This window comes from Oryzias latipes, chromosome 6 (genome assembly GCF_053564925.1).
Source record: "Oryzias latipes strain Hd-rR chromosome 6, Olatipes_Hd-rR_3.1".
Classification (NCBI taxonomy): Eukaryota; Metazoa; Chordata; class Actinopteri; order Beloniformes; family Adrianichthyidae; genus Oryzias; species Oryzias latipes.
Window position 1 is genome coordinate 12720197 of NC_136242.1, and position 19350 is coordinate 12739546.

Consider the following 19350-nt stretch of genomic DNA (forward strand, 5'->3'; position numbering starts at 1 on the left):
CTGATAATCTTCGCTATCTTGTTGCATGCGCCAAAATAATTTCACCAGAAAGTTGAACGTACTCAGCTGTAAACGCAATAGATGTGTCGTTCACATCTCATTGGATTAGTACCTTGTTTTTTTTTCTTCAAGGGCTCTGAAAGACTTTCATGCCTGGCTAGCTCAGTCGGTAGAGCATGAGACTCTTAATCTCAGGGTCGTGGGTTCGAGCCCCACGTCGGGCGATGACTTGACTGAAGCTGTCAGTATGATTTCAGTTAAGCTATTTGTTTGTTGTGCCATTGCACAAGTAAAATGGTGCTCTGGTCATCTTCCAAGCCCCCCCCCCTCCCCAACAATAAGCTTCAGTTACTCCACCAGGAATTGGTTGCTAAGAATCACTAAAGGTGTTTGATGATCCTTAAATGAGTAGTTCTTAACGTGCCTGTCAATGTTCAGCAATCATTATGAAACATGCCGATTCTTTGCAAAAAGATCATTGAAAAATGTTTGTATGGACACAGAATTCCTCAGCAAGCTGCATTGGATGAAGGAGACAGAGGCTTACACCTCTCTTTAGCAGAACCTTGGGATAGGGGAAAAACATCAATGACTAGCAAGAACTAAGAACCAAATTAGCTAAACTGCATATAGGGAGTGATGTTATCAAGGTACACCAAGTCACAGATGCTTGCTCAAGACAAGACATTTCACCAAATCTTGCCTTTGATGGTTCAGTGTCGCACTAGCATCCCCTGTTAGCAGAAGGCCTGAGTCACAATGGGTCCCTTTCAAGGAGTCTGTGGGACATGGTATATCCATAAAGAGGCCTGGAAAACTACTGCTCCATTCCCTTCGATAGCTCAGATGGTAGAGCGGAGGACTGTAGATGAAGCGGGACAGGTATCCTTAGGTCGCTGGTTCAATTCCGGCTCGAAGGAAGAGCTTTCACTTAAGGTGGGCTCACTGTCTTTTTTCTTTGGCAAATGGACCTTTGCCTTTCATTGGCTGAAAAAGCAAAAGAGGATCTTTGCGCTCTGCGGGCCACGTGAATACAAACGCATGGGGCTAGTGGCGCAATGGATAATGCATCTGACTACGGATCAGAAGATTCTAGGTTCGACTCCTAGCTAGCTCAGCTTTTGGTCACTTCCACATTGCTAAAATGAGCAATTAGCCAACCCACACTGCAAATCATGAAAATCCCATAAGACACACTCAACAATCACCCTGTTTCTAGACCCAAAGCTTACCCTCACCTTGTCTTTCACAGAAAAGATCTCATCTTCCGTCACATTCGAGTGCCTCTTTCGGCTTTTATGGCCACCATTTTGCACAATCTTTCAGACATCATATTTGCACAAGTGAGCTGTTATCTGATAATCTTCGCTATCTTGTTGCATGCGCCAAAATAATTTCACCAGAAGGTTGAACGTACTCAGCTGTAAACGCAATAGATGTGTCGTTCACATCTCATTGGATTAGTACCTTGTTTTTTTTTCTTCAAGGGCTCTGAAAGACTTTCATGCCTGGCTAGCTCAGTCGGTAGAGCATGAGACTCTTAATCTCAGGGTTGTGGGTTCGAGCCCCACGTCGGGCGATGACTTGACTGAAGCTGTCAGTATGATTTCAGTTAAGCTATTTGTTTGTTTTGCCATTGCACAAGTAAAATGGTGCTCTGGTCATCCTCCAGGCCCCCCCCCCCAATAAGCTTCAGTTACTCCACCAGGAATTGGTTGCTAAGAATCACTAAAGGTGTTTGATGATCCTTAAATGAGTAGTTCTTAACGTGCCTGTCAATGTTCAGCAATCATTATGAAACATGCCGATTCTTTGCAAAAAGATCATTGAAAAATGTTTGTATGGACACAGAATTCCTCAGCAAGCTGCATTGGATGAAGGAGACAGAGGCTTACACCTCTCTTTAGCAGAACCTTGGGATAGGGGAAAAACATCAATGACTAGCAAGAACTAAGAACCAAATTAGCTAAACTGCATATAGGGAGTGATGTTATCCAGGTACACCAAGTCACAGATGCTTGCTCAAGACAAGACATTTCACCAAATCTTGCCTTTGATGGTTCAGTGTCGCACTAGCATCCCCTGTTAGCAGAAGGCCTGAGTCACAATGGGTCCCTTTCAAGGAGTCTGTGGGACATGGTATATCCATAAAGAGGCCTGGAAAACTACTGCTCCATTCCCTTCGATAGCTCAGATGGTAGAGCGGAGGACTGTAGATGAAGCGGGACAGGTATCCTTAGCTCGCTGGTTCAATTCCGGCTCGAAGGAAGAGCTTTCACTTAAGGTGGGCTCACTGTCTTTTTTCTTTGGCAAATGGACCTTTGCCTTTCATTGGCTGAAAAAGCAAAAGAGGATCTTTGCGCTCTGCGGGCCACGTGAATACAAACGCATGGGTCTAGTGGCGCAATGGATAACGCATCTGACTACGGATCAGAAGATTCTAGGTTCGACTCCTAGCTAGCTCGGCTTTTGGTCACTTCCACATTGCTAAAATGAGCAATTAGCCAACCCACACTGCAAATCATGAAAATCCCATAAGACACACTCAACAATCACCCTGTTTCTAGACCCAAAGCTTACCCTCACCTTGTCTTTCACAGAAAAAATCTCATCTTCCGTCACATTCGAGTGCCTCTTTCGGCTTTTATGGCCACCATTTTGCAAAATCTTTCAGACATCATATTTCCACAAGTGAGCTGTTATCTGATAATCTTCGCTATCTTGTTGCATGCGCCAAAACAATTTCACCAGAAGGTTGAATGTACTCAGCTGTAAACGCAATAGATGTGTCGTTCACATCTCATTGGATTAGTACCTTGTTTTTTTTTCTTCAAGGGCTCTGAAAGACTTTCATGCCTGGCTAGCTCAGTCGGTAGAGCATGAGACTCTTAATCTCAGGGTCGTGGGTTCGAGCCCCACGTCGGGCGATGACTTGACTGAAGCTGTCAGTATGATTTCAGTTAAGCTATTTGTTTGTTGTGCCATTGCACAAGTAAAATGGTGCTCTGGTCATCTTCCAAGCCCCCCCTCCCCAACAATAAGCTTCAGTTACTCCACCAGGAATTGGTTGCTAAGAATCACTTAAGGTGTTTGATGATCCTTAAATGAGTAGTTCTTAACGTGCCTGTCAATGTTCAGCAATCATTATGAAACATGCCAATTCTTTGCAAAAAGATCATTGAAAAATGTTTGTATGGACACAGAATTCCTCAGCAAGCTGCATTGGATGAAGGAGACAGAGGCTTACACCTCTCTTTAGCAGAACCTTGGGATAGGGGAAAAACATCAATGACTAGCAAGAACTAAGAACCAAATTAGCTAAACTGCATATAGGGAGTGATGTTATCAAGGTACACCAAGTCACAGATGCTTGCTCAAGACAAGACATTTCACCAAATCTTGCCTTTGATGGTTCAGTGTCGCACTAGCATCCCCTGTTAGCAGAAGGCCTGAGTCACAATGGGTCCCTTTCAAGGAGTCTGTGGGACATGGTATATCCATAAAGAGGCCTGGAAAACTACTGCTCCATTCCCTTCGATAGCTCAGATGGTAGAGCGGAGGACTGTAGATGAAGCGGGACAGGTATCCTTAGCTCGCTGGTTCAATTCCGGCTCGAAGGAAGAGCTTTCACTTAAGGTGGGCTGACTGTCTTTTTTCTTTGGCAAATGGACCTTTGCCTTTCATTGGCTGAAAAAGCAAAAGAGGATCTTTGCGCTCTGCGGGCCACGTGAATACAAACGCATGGGTCTAGTGGCGCAATGGATAACGCATCTGACTATGGATCAGAAGATTCTAGGTTCGACTCCTAGCTAGCTCGGCTTTTGGTCACTTCCACATTGCTAAAATGAGCAATTAGCCAACCCACACTGCAAATCATGAAAATCCCATAAGACACACTCAACAATCACCCTGTTTCTAGACCCAAAGCTTACCCTCACCTTGTCTTTCACAGAAAAGATCTCATCTTCCGTCACATTCGAGTGCCTCTTTCGGCTTTTATGGCCACCATTTTGCAAAATCTTTCAGACATCATATTTCCACAAGTGAGCTGTTATCTGATAATCTTCGCTATCTTGTTGCATGCGCCAAAACAATTTCACCAGAAGGTTGAATGTTCTCAGCTGTAAACGCAATAGATGTGTCGTTCACATCTCATTGGATTAGTACCTTGTTTTTTTTCTTCAAGGGCTCTGAAAGACTTTCATGCCTGGCTAGCTCAGTCGGTAGAGCATGAGACTCTTAATCTCAGGGTCGTGGGTTCGAGCCCCACGTCGGGCGATGACTTGACTGAAGCTGTCAGTATGATTTCAGTTAAGCTATTTGTTTGTTGTGCCATTGCACAAGTAAAATGGTGCTCTGGTCATCTTCCAAGCCCCCCCCTCCCCAACAATAAGCTTCAGTTACTCCACCAGGAATTGGTTGCTAAGAATCACTAAAGGTGTTTGATGATCCTTAAATGAGTAGTTCTTAACGTGCCTGTCAATGTTCAGCAATCATTATGAAACATGCCGATTCTTTGCAAAAAGATCATTGAAAAATGTTTGTATGGACACAGAATTCCTCAGCAAGCTGCATTGGATGAAGGAGACAGAGGCTTACACCTCTCTTTAACAGAACCTTGGGATAGGGGAAAAACATCAATGACTAGCAAGAACTAAGAACCAAATTAGCTAAACTGCATATAGGGAGTGATGTTATCAAGGTACACCAAGTCACAGATGCTTGCTCAAGACAAGACATTTCACCAAATCTTGCCTTTGATGGTTCAGTGTCGCACTAGCATCCCCTGTTAGCAGAAGGCCTGAGTCACAATGGGTCCCTTTCAAGGAGTCTGTGGGACATGGTATATCCATAAAGAGGCCTGGAAAACTACTGCTCCATTCCCTTCGATAGCTCAGATGGTAGAGCGGAGGACTGTAGTTGAAGCGGGACAGGTATCCTTAGTTCGCTGGTTCAATTCCGGCTCGAAGGAAGAGCTTTCACTGAAGGTGGGCTGACTGTCTTTTTTCTTTGGCAAATGGACCTTTGCCTTTCATTGGCTGAAAAAGCAAAAGAGGATCTTTGCGCTCTGCGGGCCACGTGAATACAAACGCATGGGGCTAGTGGCGCAATGGATAACGCATCTGACTACGGATCAGAAGATTCTAGGTTCGACTCCTAGCTAGCTCGGCTTTTGGTCACTTCCACATTGCTAAAATGAGCAATTAGCCAACCCACACTGCAAATCGTGAAAATCCCATAAGACACACTCAACAATCACCCTGTTTCTAGACCCAAAGCTTACCCTCACCTTGTCTTTCACAGAAAAGATCTCATCTTCCGTCACATTCGAGTGCCTCTTTCGGCTTTTATGGCCACCATTTTGCAAAATCTTTCAGACATCATATTTCCACAAGTGAGCTGTTATCTGATAATCTTCGCTATCTTGTTGCATGCGCCAAAACAATTTCACCAGAAGGTTGAATGTACTCAGCTGTAAACGCAATAGATGTGTCGTTCACATCTCATTGGATTAGTACCTTGTTTTTTTTTTCTTCAAGGGCTCTGAAAGACTTTCATGCCTGGCTAGCTCAGTCGGTAGAGCATGAGACTCTTAATCTCAGGGTCGTGGGTTCGAGCCCCACGTCGGGCGATGACTTGACTGAAGCTGTCAGTATGATTTCAGTTAAGCTATTTGTTTGTTGTGCCATTGCACAAGTAAAATGGTGCTCTGGTCATCTTCCAAGCCCCCCCCTCCCCAACAATAAGCTTCAGTTACTCCACCAGGAATTGGTTGCTAAGAATCACTAAAGGTGTTTGATGATCCTTAAATGAGTAGTTCTTAACGTGCCTGTCAATGTTCAGCAATCATTATGAAACATGCCGATTCTTTGCAAAAAGATCATTGAAAAATGTTTGTATGGACACAGAATTCCTCAGCAAGCTGCATTGGATGAAGGAGACAGAGGCTTACACCTCTCTTTAACAGAACCTTGGGATAGGGGAAAAACATCAATGACTAGCAAGAACTAAGAACCAAATTAGCTAAACTGCATATAGGGAGTGATGTTATCAAGGTACACCAAGTCACAGATGCTTGCTCAAGACAAGACATTTCACCAAATCTTGCCTTTGATGGTTCAGTGTCGCACTAGCATCCCCTGTTAGCAGAAGGCCTGAGTCACAATGGGTCCCTTTCAAGGAGTCTGTGGGACATGGTATATCCATAAAGAGGCCTGGAAAACTACTGCTCCATTCCCTTCGATAGCTCAGATGGTAGAGCGGAGGACTGTAGTTGAAGCGGGACAGGTATCCTTAGTTCGCTGGTTCAATTCCGGCTCAAAGGAAGAGCTTTCACTGAAGGTGGGCTGACTGTCTTTTTTCTTTGGCAAATGGACCTTTGCCTTTCATTGGCTGAAAAAGCAAAAGAGGATCTTTGCGCTCTGCGGGCCACGTGAATACAAACGCATGGGGCTAGTGGCGCAATGGATAACGCATCTGACTACGGATCAGAAGATTCTAGGTTCGACTCCTAGCTAGCTCGGCTTTTGGTCACTTCCACATTGCTAAAATGAGCAATTAGCCAACCCACACTGCAAATCGTGAAAATCCCATAAGACACACTCAACAATCACCCTGTTTCTAGACCCAAAGCTTACCCTCACCTTGTCTTTCACAGAAAAGATCTCATCTTCCGTCACATTCGAGTGCCTCTTTCGGCTTTTATGGCCACCATTTTGCAAAATCTTTCAGACATCATATTTCCACAAGTGAGCTGTTATCTGATAATCTTCGCTATCTTGTTGCATGCGCCAAAACAATTTCACCAGAAGGTTGAATGTACTCAGCTGTAAACGCAATAGATGTGTCGTTCACATCTCATTGGATTAGTACCTTGTTTTTTTTTTCTTCAAGGGCTCAGAAAGACTTTCATGCCTGGCTAGCTCAGTCGGTAGAGCATGAGACTCTTAATCTCAGGGTCGTGGGTTCGAGCCCCACGTCGGGCGATGACTTGACTGAAGCTGTCAGTATGATTTCAGTTAAGCTATTTGTTTGTTGTGCCATTGCACAAGTAAAATGGTGCTCTGGTCATCCTCCAGGCCCCCCCCCCCCCCCCCCAATAAGCTTCAGTTACTCCACCAGGAATTGGTTGCTAAGAATCACTAAAGGTGTTTGATGATCCTTAAATGAGTAGTTCTTAACATGCCTGTCAATGTTCAGCAATCATTATGAAACATGCCAATTCTTTGCAAAAAGATCATTGAAAAATGTTTGTATGGACACAGAATTCCTCAGCAAGCTGCATTGGATGAAGGAGACAGAGGCTTACACCTCTCTTTAACAGAACCTTGGGATAGGGGAAAAACATCAATGACTAGCAAGAACTAAGAACCAAATTAGCTAAACTGCATATAGGGAGTGATGTTATCAAGGTACACCAAGTCACAGATGCTTGCTCAAGACAAGACATTTCACCAAATCTTGCCTTTGATGGTTCAGTGTCGCACTAGCATCCCCTGTTAGCAGAAGGCCTGAGTCACAATGGGTCCCTTTCAAGGAGTCTGTGGGACATGGTATATCCATAAAGAGGCCTGGAAAACTACTGCTCCATTCCCTTCGATAGCTCAGATGGTAGAGCGGAGGACTGTAGTTGAAGCGGGACAGGTATCCTTAGTTCGCTGGTTCAATTCCGGCTCAAAGGAAGAGCTTTCACTGAAGGTGGGCTGACTGTCTTTTTTCTTTGGCAAATGGACCTTTGCCTTTCATTGGCTGAAAAAGCAAAAGAGGATCTTTGCGCTCTGCGGGCCACGTGAATACAAACGCATGGGGCTAGTGGCGCAATGGATAACGCATCTGACTACGGATCAGAAGATTCTAGGTTCGACTCCTAGCTAGCTCGGCTTTTGGTCACTTCCACATTGCTAAAATGAGCAATTAGCCAACCCACACTGCAAATCATGAAAATCCCATAAGACACACTCAACAATCACCCTGTTTCTAGACCCAAAGCTTACCCTCACCTTGTCTTTCACAGAAAAGATCTCATCTTCCGTCACATTCGAGTGCCTCTTTCGGCTTTTATGGCCACCATTTTGCAAAATCTTTCAGACATCATATTTCCACAAGTGAGCTGTTATCTGATAATCTTCGCTATCTTGTTGCATGCGCCAAAACAATTTCACCAGAAGGTTGAATGTACTCAGCTGTAAACGCAATAGATGTGTCGTTCACATCTCATTGGATTAGTACCTTGTTTTTTTTTTCTTCAAGGGCTCAGAAAGACTTTCATGCCTGGCTAGCTCAGTCGGTAGAGCATGAGACTCTTAATCTCAGGGTCGTGGGTTCGAGCCCCACGTCGGGCGATGACTTGACTGAAGCTGTCAGTATGATTTCAGTTAAGCTATTTGTTTGTTGTGCCATTGCACAAGTAAAATGGTGCTCTGGTCATCCTCCAAGCCCCCCCCCCCCCCCCCCCCCCCCCCCCAATAAGCTTCAGTTACTCCACCAGGAATTGGTTGCTAAGAATCACTAAAGGTGTTTGATGATCCTTAAATGAGTAGTTCTTAACATGCCTGTCAATGTTCAGCAATCATTATGAAACATGCCAATTCTTTGCAAAAAGATCATTGAAAAATGTTTGTATGGACACAGAATTCCTCAGCAAGCTGCATTGGATGAAGGAGACAGAGGCTTACACCTCTCTTTAGCAGAACCTTGGGATAGGGGAAAAACATCAATGACTAGCAAGAACTAAGAACCAAATTAGCTAAACTGCATATAGGGAGTGATGTTATCAAGGTACACCAAGTCACAGATGCTTGCTCAAGACAAGACATTTCACCAAATCTTGCCTTTGATGGTTCAGTGTCGCACTAGCATCCCCTGTTAGCAGAAGGCCTGAGTCACAATGGGTCCCTTTCAAGGAGTCTGTGGGACATGGTATATCCATAAAGAGGCCTGGAAAACTACTGCTCCATTCCCTTCGATAGCTCAGATGGTAGAGCGGAGGACTGTAGATGAAGCGGGACAGGTGTCCTTAGGTCGCTGGTTCAATTCCGCCGCGAAGGAAGAGCTTTCACTTAAGGTGGGCTGACTGTCTTTTTTCTTTGGCAAATGGACCTTTGCCTTTCATTGGCTGAAAAAGCAAAAGAGGATCTTTGCGCTCTGCGGGCCACGTGAATACAAACGCATGGGGCTAATGGCGCAATGGATAATGCATCTGACTACGGATCAGAAGATTCTAGGTTCGACTGCTAGCTAGCTCGGCTTTTGGTCACTTCCACATTGCTAAAATGAGCAATTAGCCAACCCACACTGCAAATCATGAAAATCCCATAAGACACACTCAACAATCACCCTGTTTCTAGACCCAAAGCTTACCCTCACCTTGTCTTTCACAGAAAACATCTCATCTTCCGTCACATTCAAGTGCCTCTTTCGGCTTTTATGGCCACCATTTTGCACAATCTTTCAGACATCATATTTGCACAAGTGAGCTGTTATCTGATAATCTTCGCTATCTTGTTGCATGCGCCAAAACAATTTCACCAGAAGGTTGAACGTACTCAGCTGTAAACGCAATAGATGTGTCGTTCACATCTCATTGGATTAGTACCTTGTTTTTTTTTCTTCAAGGGCTCTGAAAGACTTTCATGCCTGGCTAGCTCAGTCGGTAGAGCATTAGACTCTTAATCTCAGGGTCGTGGGTTCGAGCCCCACGTCGGGCGATGACTTGACTGAAGCTGTCAGTATGATTTCAGTTAAGCTATTTGTTTGTTGTGCCATTGCACAAGTAAAATGGTGCTCTGGTCATCCTCCAGCCCCCCCCCCCCCCCCCAATAAACTTCAGTTACTCCACCAGGAATTGGTTGCTAAGAATCACTAAAGGTGTTTGATGATCCTTAAATGAGTAGTTCTTAACGTGCCTGTCAATGTTCAGCAATCATTATGAAACATGCCAATTCTTTGCAAAAAGATCATTGAAAAATGTTTGTATGGACACAGAATTCCTCAGCAAGCTGCATTGGATGAAGGAGACAGAGGCTTACACCTCTCTTTAGCAGAACCTTGGGATAGGGGAAAAACATCAATGACTAGCAAGAACTAAGAACCAAATTAGCTAAACTGCATATAGGGAGTGATGTTATCAAGGTACACCAAGTCACAGATGCTTGCTCAAGACAAGACATTTCACCAAATCTTGCCTTTGATGGTTCAGTGTCGCACTAGCATCCCCTGTTAGCAGAAGGCCTGAGTCACAATGGGTCCCTTTCAAGGAGTCTGTGGGACATGGTATATCCATAAAGAGGCCTGGAAAACTACTGCTCCATTCCCTTCGATAGCTCAGATGGTAGAGCGGAGGACTGTAGATGAAGCGGGACAGGTATCCTTAGGTCGCTGGTTCAATTCCGGCTCGAAGGAAGAGCTTTCACTTAAGGTGGGCTGACTGTCTTTTTTCTTTGGCAAATGGACCTTTGCCTTTCATTGGCTGAAAAAGCAAAAGAGGATCTTTGCGCTCTGCGGGCCACGTGAATACAAACGCATGGGGCTAGTGGCGCAATGGATAACGCATCTGACTACGGATCAGAAGATTCTAGGTTCGACTCCTAGCTAGCTCGGCTTTTGGTCACTTCCACATTGCTAAAATGAGCAATTAGCCAACCCACACTGCAAATCATGAAAATCCCATAAGACACACTCAACAATCACCCTGTTTCTAGACCCAAAGCTTACCCTCACCTTGTCTTTCACAGAAAAGATCTCATCTTCCGTCACATTCGAGTGCCTCTTTCGGCTTTTATGGCCACCATTTTGCAAAATCTTTCAGACATCATATTTCCACAAGTGAGCTGTTATCTGATAATCTTCGCTATCTTGTTGCATGCGCCAAAACAATTTCACCAGAAGGTTGAATGTACTCAGCTGTAAACGCAATAGATGTGTCGTTCACATCTCATTGGATTAGTACCTTGTTTTTTTTTCTTCAAGGGCTCTGAAAGACTTTCATGCCTGGCTAGCTCAGTCGGTAGAGCATGAGACTCTTAATCTCAGGGTCGTGGGTTCGAGCCCCACGTCGGGCGATGACTTGACTGAAGCTGTCAGTATGATTTCAGTTAAGCTATTTGTTTGTTGTGCCATTGCACAAGTAAAATGGTGCTCTGGTCATCCTCCAAGCCCCCCCCCCCCCCAATAAGCTTCAGTTACTCCACCAGGAATTGGTTGCTAAGAATCACTAAAGGTGTTTGATGATCCTTAAATGAGTAGTTCTTAACGTGCCTGTCAATGTTCAGCAATCATTATGAAACATGCCGATTCTTTGCAAAAAGATCATTGAAAAATGTTTGTATGGACACAGAATTCCTCAGCAAGCTGCATTGGATGAAGGAGACAGAGGCTTACACCTCTCTTTAGCAGAACCTTGGGATAGGGGAAAAACATCAATGACTAGCAAGAACTAAGAACCAAATTAGCTAAACTGCATATAGGGAGTGATGTTATCAAGGTACACCAAGTCACAGATGCTTGCTCAAGACAAGACATTTCACCAAATCTTGCCTTTGATGGTTCAGTGTCGCACTAGCATCCCCTGTTAGCAGAAGGCCTGAGTCACAATGGGTCCCTTTCAAGGAGTCTGTGGGACATGGTATATCCATAAAGAGGCCTGGAAAACTACTGCTCCATTCCCTTCGATAGCTCAGATGGTAGAGCGGAGGACTGTAGATGAAGCGGGACAGGTATCCTTAGGTCGCTGGTTCAATTCCGGCTCGAAGGAAGAGCTTTCACTTAAGGTGGGCTGACTGTCTTTTTTCTTTGGCAAATGGACCTTTGCCTTTCATTGGCTGAAAAAGCAAAAGAGGATCTTTGCGCTCTGCGGGCCACGTGAATACAAACGCATGGGGCTAGTGGCGCAATGGATAACGCATCTGACTACGGATCAGAAGATTCTAGGTTCGACTCCTAGCTAGCTCGGCTTTTGGTCACTTCCACATTGCTAAAATGAGCAATTAGCCAACCCACACTGCAAATCATGAAAATCCCATAAGACACACTCAACAATCACCCTGTTTCTAGACCCAAAGCTTACCCTCACCTTGTCTTTCACAGAAAACATCTCATCTTCCGTCACATTCGAGTGCCTCTTTCGGCTTTTATGGCCACCATTTTGCAAAATCTTTCAGACATCATATTTCCACAAGTGAGCTGTTATCTGATAATCTTCGCTATCTTGTTGCATGCGCCAAAACAATTTCACCAGAAGGTTGAATGTACTCAGCTGTAAACGCAATAGATGTGTCGTTCACATCTCATTGGATTAGTACCTTGTTTTTTTTTCTTCAAGGGCTCTGAAAGACTTTCATGCCTGGCTAGCTCAGTCGGTAGAGCATGAGACTCTTAATCTCAGGGTCGTGGGTTCGAGCCCCACGTCGGGCGATGACTTGACTGAAGCTGTCAGTATGATTTCAGTTAAGCTATTTGTTTGTTGTGCCATTGCACAAGTAAAATGGTGCTCTGGTCATCTTCCAAGCCCCCCCCTCCCCAACAATAAGCTTCAGTTACTCCACCAGGAATTGGTTGCTAAGAATCACTAAAGGTGTTTGATGATCCTTAAATGAGTAGTTCTTAACGTGCCTGTCAATGTTCAGCAATCATTATGAAACATGCCGATTCTTTGCAAAAAGATCATTGAAAAATGTTTGTATGGACACAGAATTCCTCAGCAAGCTGCATTGGATGAAGGAGATAGAGGCTTACACCTCTCTTTAGCAGAACCTTGGGATAGGGGAAAAACATCAATGACTAGCAAGAACTAAGAACCAAATTAGCTAAACTGCATATAGGGAGTGATGTTATCAAGGTACACCAAGTCACAGATGCTTGCTCAAGACAAGACATTTCACCAAATCTTGCCTTTGATGGTTCAGTGTCGCACTAGCATCCCCTGTTAGCAGAAGGCCTGAGTCACAATGGGTCCCTTTCAAGGAGTCTGTGGGACATGGTATATCCATAAAGAGGCCTGGAAAACTACTGCTCCATTCCCTTCGATAGCTCAGATGGTAGAGCGGAGGACTGTAGTTGAAGCGGGACAGGTATCCTTAGTTCGCTGGTTCAATTCCGGCTCAAAGGAAGAGCTTTCACTGAAGGTGGGCTGACTGTCTTTTTTCTTTGGCAAATGGACCTTTGCCTTTCATTGGCTGAAAAAGCAAAAGAGGATCTTTGCGCTCTGCGGGCCACGTGAATACAAACGCATGGGGCTAGTGGCGCAATGGATAACGCATCTGACTACGGATCAGAAGATTCTAGGTTCGACTCCTAGCTAGCTCGGCTTTTGGTCACTTCCACATTGCTAAAATGAGCAATTAGCCAACCCACACTGCAAATCATGAAAATCCCATAAGACACACTCAACAATCACCCTGTTTCTAGACCCAAGGCTTACCCTCACCTTGTCTTTCACAGAAAAGATCTCATCTTCCGTCACATTCGAGTGCCTCTTTCGGCTTTTATGGCCACCATTTTGCAAAATCTTTCAGACATCATATTTCCACAAGTGAGCTGTTATCTGATAATCTTCGCTATCTTGTTGCATGCGCCAAAACAATTTCACCAGAAGGTTGAATGTACTCAGCTGTAAACGCAATAGATGTGTCGTTCACATCTCATTGGATTAGTACCTTGGTTTTTTTTCTTCAAGGGCTCTGAAAGACTTTCATGCCTGGCTAGCTCAGTCGGTAGAGCATGAGACTCTTAATCTCAGGGTCGTGGGTTCGAGCCCCACGTCGGGCGATGACTTGACTGAAGCTGTCAGTATGTTTTCAGTTAAGCTATTTGTTTGTTGTGCCATTGCACAAGTAAAATGTTGCTCTGGTCATCTTCCAAGCCCCCCCCCCCCCCCCCCCCCCCCCCACAATAAGCTTCAGTTACTCCACCAGGAATTGGTTGCTAAGAATCACTAAAGGTGTTTGATGATCCTTAAATGAGTAGTTCTTAACATGCCTGTCAATGTTCAGCAATCATTATGAAACATGCCAATTCTTTGCAAAAAGATCATTGAAAAATGTTTGTATGGACACAGAATTCCTCAGCAAGCTGCATTGGATGAAGGAGACAGAGGCTTACACCTCTCTTTAGCAGAACCTTGGGATAGGGGAAAAACATCAATGACTAGCAAGAACTAAGAACCAAATTAGCTAAACTGCATATAGGGAGTGATGTTATCAAGGTACACCAAGTCACAGATGCTTGCTCAAGACAAGACATTTCACCAAATCTTGCCTTTGATGGTTCAGTGTCGCACTAGCATCCCCTGTTAGCAGAAGGCCTGAGTCACAATGGGTCCCTTTCAAGGAGTCTGTGGGACATGGTATATCCATAAAGAGGCCTGGAAAACTACTGCTCCATTCCCTTCGATAGCTCAGATGGTAGAGCAGAGGACTGTAGTTGAAGCGGGACAGGTATCCTTAGTTCGCTGGTTCAATTCCGGCTCAAAGGAAGAGCTTTCACTGAACGTGGGCTGACTGTCTTTTTTCTTTGGCAAATGGACCTTTGCCTTTCATTGGCTGAAAAAGCAAAAGAGGATCTTTGCGCTCTGCGGGCCACGTGAATACAAACGCATGGGGCTAGTGGCGCAATGGATAACGCATCTGACTACGGATCAGAAGATTCTACGTTCGACTCCTAGCTAGCTCGGCTTTTGGTCACTTCCACATTGCTAAAATGAGCAATTAGCCAACCCACACTGCAAATCATGAAAATCCCATAAGACACACTCAACAATCACCCTGTTTCTAGACCCAAAGCTTACCCTCACCTTGTCTTTCACAGAAAAGATCTCATCTTCCGTCACATTCGAGTGCCTCTTTCGGCTTTTATGGCCACCATTTTGCACAATCTTTCAGACATCATATTTGCACAAGTGAGCTGTTATCTGATAATCTTCGCTATCTTGTTGCATGCGCCAAAACAATTTCACCAGAAGGTTGAACGTACTCAGCTGTAAACGCAATAGATGTGTCGTTCACATCTCATTGGATTAGTACCTTGTTTTTTTTTCTTCAAGGGCTCTGAAAGACTTTCATGCCTGGCTAGCTCAGTCGGTAGAGCATGAGACTCTTAATCTCAGGGTCGTGGGTTCGAGCCCCACGTCGGGCGATGACTTGACTGAAGCTGTCAGTATGATTTCAGTTAAGCTATTTGTTTGTTGTGCCATTGCACAAGTAAAATGGTGCTCTGGTCATCTTCCAAGCCCCCCCCTCCCCAACAATAAGCTTCAGTTACTCCACCAGGAATTGGTTGCTAAGAATCACTAAAAGTGTTTGATGATCCTTAAATGAGTAGTTCTTAACGTGCCTGTCAATGTTCAGCAATCATTATGAAACATGCCGATTCTTTGCAAAAAGATCATTGAAAAATGTTTGTATGGACACAGAATTCCTCAGCAAGCTGCATTGGATGAAGGAGACAGAGGCTTACACCTCTCTTTAGCAGAACCTTGGGATAGGGGAAAAACATCAATGACTAGCAAGAACTAAGAACCAAATTAGCTAAACTGCATATAGGGAGTGATGTTATCAAGGTACACCAAGTCACAGATGCTTGCTCAAGACAAGACATTTCACCAAATCTTGCCTTTGATGGTTCAGTGTCGCACTAGCATCCCCTGTTAGCAGAAGGCCTGAGTCACAATGGGTCCCTTTCAAGGAGTCTGTGGGACATGGTATATCCATAAAGAGGCCTGGAAAACTACTGCTCCATTCCCTTCGATAGCTCAGATGGTAGAGCGGAGGACTGTAGTTGAAGCGGGACAGGTATCCTTAGTTCGCTGGTTCAATTCCGGCTCAAAGGAAGAGCTTTCACTGAAGGTGGGCTGACTGTCTTTTTTCTTTGGCAAATGGACCTTTGCCTTTCATTGGCTGAAAAAGCAAAAGAGGATCTTTGCGCTCTGCGGGCCACGTGAATACAAACGCATGGGGCTAGTGGCGCAATGGATAACGCATCTGACTACGGATCAGAAGATTCTAGGTTCGACTCCTAGCTAGCTCGGCTTTTGGTCACTTCCACATTTCTAAAATGAGCAATTAGCCAACCCACACTGCAAATCATGAAAATCCCATAAGACACACTCAACAATCACCCTGTTTCTAGACCCAAAGCTTACCCTCACCTTGTCTTTCACAGAAAAGATCTCATCTTCCGTCACATTCGAGTGCCTCTTTCGGCTTTTATGGCCACCATTTTGCACAATCTTTCAGACATCATATTTCCACAAGTGAGCTGTTATCTGATAATCTTCGCTATCTTGTTGCATGCGCCAAAACAATTTCACCAGAAGGTTGAATGTACTCAGCTGTAAACGCAATAGATGTGTCGTTCACATCTCATTGGATTAGTACCTTGTTTTTTTTTCTTCAAGGGCTCTGAAAGACTTTCATGCCTGGCTAGCTCAGTCGGTAGAGCATGAGACTCTTAATCTCAGGGTCGTGGGTTCGAGCCCCACGTCAGGCGATGACTTGACTGAAGATGTCAGTATGTTTTCAGTTAAGCTATTTGTTTGTTGTGCCATTGCACAAGTAAAATGGTGCTCTGGTCATCCTCCAGGCCCCCCCCCCCCCCAATAAGCTTCAGTTACTCCACCAGGAATTGGTTGCTAAGAATCACTAAAGGTGTTTGATGATCCTTAAATGAGTAGTTCTTAACATGCCTGTCAATGTTCAGCAATCATTATGAAACATGCCAATTCTTTGCAAAAAGATCATTGAAAAATGTTTGTATGGACACAGAATTCCTCAGCAAGCTGCATTGGATGAAGGAGACAGAGGCTTACACCTCTCTTTAGCAGAACCTTGGGATAGGGGAAAAACATCAATGACTAGCAAGAACTAAGAACCAAATTAGCTAAACTGCATATAGGGAGTGATGTTATCAAGGTACACCAAGTCACAGATGCTTGCTCAAGACAAGACATTTCACCAAATCTTGCCTTTGATGGTTCAGTGTCGCACTAGCATCCCCTGTTAGCAGAAGGCCTGAGTCACAATGGGTCCCTTTCAAGGAGTCTGTGGGACATGGTATATCCATAAAGAGGCCTGGAAAACTACTGCTCCATTCCCTTCGATAGCTCAGATGGTAGAGCGGAGGACTGTAGATGAAGCGGGACAGGTATCCTTAGTTCGCTGGTTCAATTCCGGCTCAAAGGAAGAGCTTTCACTGAAGGTGGGCTGACTGTCTTTTTTCTTTGGCAAATGGACCTTTGCCTTTCATTGGCTGAAAAAGCAAAAGAGGATCTTTGCACTCTGCGGGCCACGTGAATACAAACGCATGGGGCTAGTGGCGCAATGGATAACGCATCTGACTACGGATCAGAAGAGTCTAGGTTCGACTCCTAGCTAGATCGGCTTTTGGTCACTACTACATTGCTAAAATGAGCAATTAGCCAACCCACACTGCAAATCGTGAAAATCCCATAAGACACACTCAACAATCACCCTGTTTCTAGACCCAAAGCTTACCCTCACCTTGTCTTTCACAGAAAACATCTCATCTTCCGTCACATTCGAGTGCCTCTTTCGGCTTTTATGGCCACCATTTTGCACAATCTTTCAGACATCATATTTGCAAAAGTGAGCTTCTATCTGATAATCTTCGCTATCTTGTTGCATGCGCCAAAACAATTTCACCAGAAGGTTGAATGTTCTCAGCTGTAAACGCAATAGATGTGTCGTTCACATCTCATTGGATTAGTACCTTGTTTTTTTTCTTCAAGGGCTCTGAAAGACTTTCATGCCTGGCTAGCTCAGTCGGTAGAGCATGAGACTCTTAATCTCAAGGTCGTGGGTTCGAGCCCCACGTCGGGCGATGACTTGACTGAAGCTGTCAGTATGTTTTCAGTTAAGCTATTTGTTTGTTGTGCCATTGCACAAGTAAAATGGTGCTCTGGTCATCCTCCAAGCCCCCCCCCCAATAAGCTTCAGTTACTCCACCAGGAATTGGTTGCTAAGAATCACTAAAGGTGTTTGATGATCCTTAAATGAGTAGTTCTTAACGTGCCTGTCAATGTTCAGCAATCATTATGAAACATGCCGATTCTTTGCAAAAAGATCATTGAAAAATGTTTGTATGGACACAGAATTCCTCAGCAAGCTGCATTGGATGAAGGAGACAGAGGCTTACACCTCTCTTTAGCAGAACCTTGGGATAGGGGAAAAACATCAATGACTAGCAAGAACTAAGAACCAAATTAGCTAAACTGCATATAGGGAGTGATGTTATCAAGGTACACCAAGTCACAGATGCTTGCTCAAGACAAGACATTTCACCAAATCTTGCCTTTGATGGTTTAGTGTCGCACTAGCATCCCCTGTTAGCAGAAGGCCTGAGTCACAATGGGTCCCTTTCAAGGAGTCTGTGGGACATGGTATATCCATAAAGAGGCCTGGAAAACTACTGCTCCATTCCCTTCGATAGCTCACATGGTAGAGCGGAGGACTGTAGATGAAGCGGGACAGGTATCCTTAGGTCGCTGGTTCAATTCCGGCTCGAAGGAAGAGCTTTCACTTAAGGTGGGCTGAATGTCTTTTTTCTTTGGCAAATGGACCTTTGCCTTTCATTGGCTGAAAAAGCAAAAGAGGATCTTTGCGCTCTGCGGGCCACGTGAATACAAATGCATGGGGCTAGTGGCGCAATGGATAATGCATCTGACTACGGATCAGAAGATTTTAGGTTCGACTCCTAGCTAGCTCGGCTTTTGGTCACTTCCACATTGCTAAAATGAGCAATTAGCCAACCCACACTGCAAATCATGAAAATCCCATAAGACACACTCAACAATCACCCTGTTTCTAGACCCAAAGCTTACCCTCACCTTGTCTTTCACAGAAAACATCTCATCTTCCGTCACATTCGAGTGCCTCTTTCGGCTTTTATGGCCACCATTTTGCACAATCTTTCAGACATCATATTTGCACAAGTGAGCTGTTATCTGATAATCTTCGCTATCTTGTTGCATGCGCCAAAATAATTTCACCAGAAGGTTGAACGTACTCAGCTGTAAACGCAATAGATGTGTCGTTCACATCTCATTGGATTAGTACCTTGTTTTTTTTTCTTCAAGGGCTCTGAAAGACTTTCATGCCTGGCTAGCTCAGTCGGTAGAGCATGAGACTCTTAATCTCAGGGTCGTGGGTTCGAGCCCCACGTCGGGCGATGACTTGACTGAAGCTGTCAGTATGATTTCAGTTAAGCTATTTGTTTGTTGTGCCATTGCACAAGTAAAATGGTGCTCTGGTCATCTTCCAAGCCCCCCCCTCCCCAACAATAAGCTTCAGTTACTCCACCAGGAATTGGTTGCTAAGAATCACTAAAGGTGTTTGATGA

At 44.5% G+C, this 19350-nt stretch overlaps 30 non-coding genes across 30 annotated transcripts; all 30 read left to right on the forward strand.

The window, feature by feature from the left end:
- The first annotated feature begins 151 nt into the window (after positions 1-151).
- trnak-cuu (transfer RNA lysine (anticodon CUU)) lies at positions 152-224 on the forward strand. Its single transcript has one exon. It is a non-coding gene; the product is annotated as a tRNA-Lys (tRNA).
- A 607-nt stretch (positions 225-831) lies between these two features.
- trnay-gua (transfer RNA tyrosine (anticodon GUA)) lies at positions 832-920 on the forward strand. Its single transcript is given in 2 exon segments — positions 832-868; positions 885-920. It is a non-coding gene; the product is annotated as a tRNA-Tyr (tRNA).
- A 124-nt stretch (positions 921-1044) lies between these two features.
- Positions 1045-1117, forward strand: trnar-acg (transfer RNA arginine (anticodon ACG)). Its single transcript has one exon. It is a non-coding gene; the product is annotated as a tRNA-Arg (tRNA).
- Positions 1118-1506: 389 nt separating this feature from the next.
- trnak-cuu (transfer RNA lysine (anticodon CUU)) lies at positions 1507-1579 on the forward strand. The gene has a single exon. It is a non-coding gene; the product is annotated as a tRNA-Lys (tRNA).
- An 812-nt stretch (positions 1580-2391) lies between these two features.
- On the forward strand, positions 2392-2465 carry trnar-acg (transfer RNA arginine (anticodon ACG)). Its single transcript has one exon. It is a non-coding gene; the product is annotated as a tRNA-Arg (tRNA).
- A 389-nt stretch (positions 2466-2854) lies between these two features.
- trnak-cuu (transfer RNA lysine (anticodon CUU)) lies at positions 2855-2927 on the forward strand. Its single transcript has one exon. It is a non-coding gene; the product is annotated as a tRNA-Lys (tRNA).
- An 816-nt stretch (positions 2928-3743) lies between these two features.
- trnah-aug (transfer RNA histidin (anticodon AUG)) lies at positions 3744-3817 on the forward strand. The gene has a single exon. It is a non-coding gene; the product is annotated as a tRNA-His (tRNA).
- Positions 3818-4205: 388 nt separating this feature from the next.
- trnak-cuu (transfer RNA lysine (anticodon CUU)) lies at positions 4206-4278 on the forward strand. The gene has a single exon. It is a non-coding gene; the product is annotated as a tRNA-Lys (tRNA).
- Positions 4279-5096: 818 nt separating this feature from the next.
- Positions 5097-5169, forward strand: trnar-acg (transfer RNA arginine (anticodon ACG)). Its single transcript has one exon. It is a non-coding gene; the product is annotated as a tRNA-Arg (tRNA).
- Positions 5170-5559: 390 nt separating this feature from the next.
- trnak-cuu (transfer RNA lysine (anticodon CUU)) lies at positions 5560-5632 on the forward strand. Its single transcript has one exon. It is a non-coding gene; the product is annotated as a tRNA-Lys (tRNA).
- An 818-nt stretch (positions 5633-6450) lies between these two features.
- On the forward strand, positions 6451-6523 carry trnar-acg (transfer RNA arginine (anticodon ACG)). The gene has a single exon. It is a non-coding gene; the product is annotated as a tRNA-Arg (tRNA).
- Positions 6524-6913: 390 nt separating this feature from the next.
- Positions 6914-6986, forward strand: trnak-cuu (transfer RNA lysine (anticodon CUU)). The gene has a single exon. It is a non-coding gene; the product is annotated as a tRNA-Lys (tRNA).
- An 820-nt stretch (positions 6987-7806) lies between these two features.
- Positions 7807-7879, forward strand: trnar-acg (transfer RNA arginine (anticodon ACG)). Its single transcript has one exon. It is a non-coding gene; the product is annotated as a tRNA-Arg (tRNA).
- Positions 7880-8269: 390 nt separating this feature from the next.
- Positions 8270-8342, forward strand: trnak-cuu (transfer RNA lysine (anticodon CUU)). Its single transcript has one exon. It is a non-coding gene; the product is annotated as a tRNA-Lys (tRNA).
- Positions 8343-9634: 1292 nt separating this feature from the next.
- Positions 9635-9707, forward strand: trnak-cuu (transfer RNA lysine (anticodon CUU)). Its single transcript has one exon. It is a non-coding gene; the product is annotated as a tRNA-Lys (tRNA).
- A 605-nt stretch (positions 9708-10312) lies between these two features.
- trnay-gua (transfer RNA tyrosine (anticodon GUA)) lies at positions 10313-10401 on the forward strand. The gene is given in 2 exon segments: positions 10313-10349; positions 10366-10401. It is a non-coding gene; the product is annotated as a tRNA-Tyr (tRNA).
- A 124-nt stretch (positions 10402-10525) lies between these two features.
- On the forward strand, positions 10526-10598 carry trnar-acg (transfer RNA arginine (anticodon ACG)). Its single transcript has one exon. It is a non-coding gene; the product is annotated as a tRNA-Arg (tRNA).
- A 389-nt stretch (positions 10599-10987) lies between these two features.
- trnak-cuu (transfer RNA lysine (anticodon CUU)) lies at positions 10988-11060 on the forward strand. Its single transcript has one exon. It is a non-coding gene; the product is annotated as a tRNA-Lys (tRNA).
- Positions 11061-11663: 603 nt separating this feature from the next.
- Positions 11664-11752, forward strand: trnay-gua (transfer RNA tyrosine (anticodon GUA)). Its single transcript is given in 2 exon segments — positions 11664-11700; positions 11717-11752. It is a non-coding gene; the product is annotated as a tRNA-Tyr (tRNA).
- Positions 11753-11876: 124 nt separating this feature from the next.
- trnar-acg (transfer RNA arginine (anticodon ACG)) lies at positions 11877-11949 on the forward strand. Its single transcript has one exon. It is a non-coding gene; the product is annotated as a tRNA-Arg (tRNA).
- A 389-nt stretch (positions 11950-12338) lies between these two features.
- Positions 12339-12411, forward strand: trnak-cuu (transfer RNA lysine (anticodon CUU)). The gene has a single exon. It is a non-coding gene; the product is annotated as a tRNA-Lys (tRNA).
- An 818-nt stretch (positions 12412-13229) lies between these two features.
- trnar-acg (transfer RNA arginine (anticodon ACG)) lies at positions 13230-13302 on the forward strand. Its single transcript has one exon. It is a non-coding gene; the product is annotated as a tRNA-Arg (tRNA).
- Positions 13303-13691: 389 nt separating this feature from the next.
- On the forward strand, positions 13692-13764 carry trnak-cuu (transfer RNA lysine (anticodon CUU)). Its single transcript has one exon. It is a non-coding gene; the product is annotated as a tRNA-Lys (tRNA).
- Positions 13765-14594: 830 nt separating this feature from the next.
- Positions 14595-14667, forward strand: trnar-acg (transfer RNA arginine (anticodon ACG)). The gene has a single exon. It is a non-coding gene; the product is annotated as a tRNA-Arg (tRNA).
- A 389-nt stretch (positions 14668-15056) lies between these two features.
- On the forward strand, positions 15057-15129 carry trnak-cuu (transfer RNA lysine (anticodon CUU)). Its single transcript has one exon. It is a non-coding gene; the product is annotated as a tRNA-Lys (tRNA).
- Positions 15130-15947: 818 nt separating this feature from the next.
- Positions 15948-16020, forward strand: trnar-acg (transfer RNA arginine (anticodon ACG)). The gene has a single exon. It is a non-coding gene; the product is annotated as a tRNA-Arg (tRNA).
- Positions 16021-16409: 389 nt separating this feature from the next.
- Positions 16410-16482, forward strand: trnak-cuu (transfer RNA lysine (anticodon CUU)). The gene has a single exon. It is a non-coding gene; the product is annotated as a tRNA-Lys (tRNA).
- Positions 16483-17298: 816 nt separating this feature from the next.
- On the forward strand, positions 17299-17371 carry trnar-acg (transfer RNA arginine (anticodon ACG)). The gene has a single exon. It is a non-coding gene; the product is annotated as a tRNA-Arg (tRNA).
- A 388-nt stretch (positions 17372-17759) lies between these two features.
- On the forward strand, positions 17760-17832 carry trnak-cuu (transfer RNA lysine (anticodon CUU)). The gene has a single exon. It is a non-coding gene; the product is annotated as a tRNA-Lys (tRNA).
- Positions 17833-19106: 1274 nt separating this feature from the next.
- trnak-cuu (transfer RNA lysine (anticodon CUU)) lies at positions 19107-19179 on the forward strand. Its single transcript has one exon. It is a non-coding gene; the product is annotated as a tRNA-Lys (tRNA).
- The last annotated feature ends 171 nt before the right edge of the window (positions 19180-19350 follow it).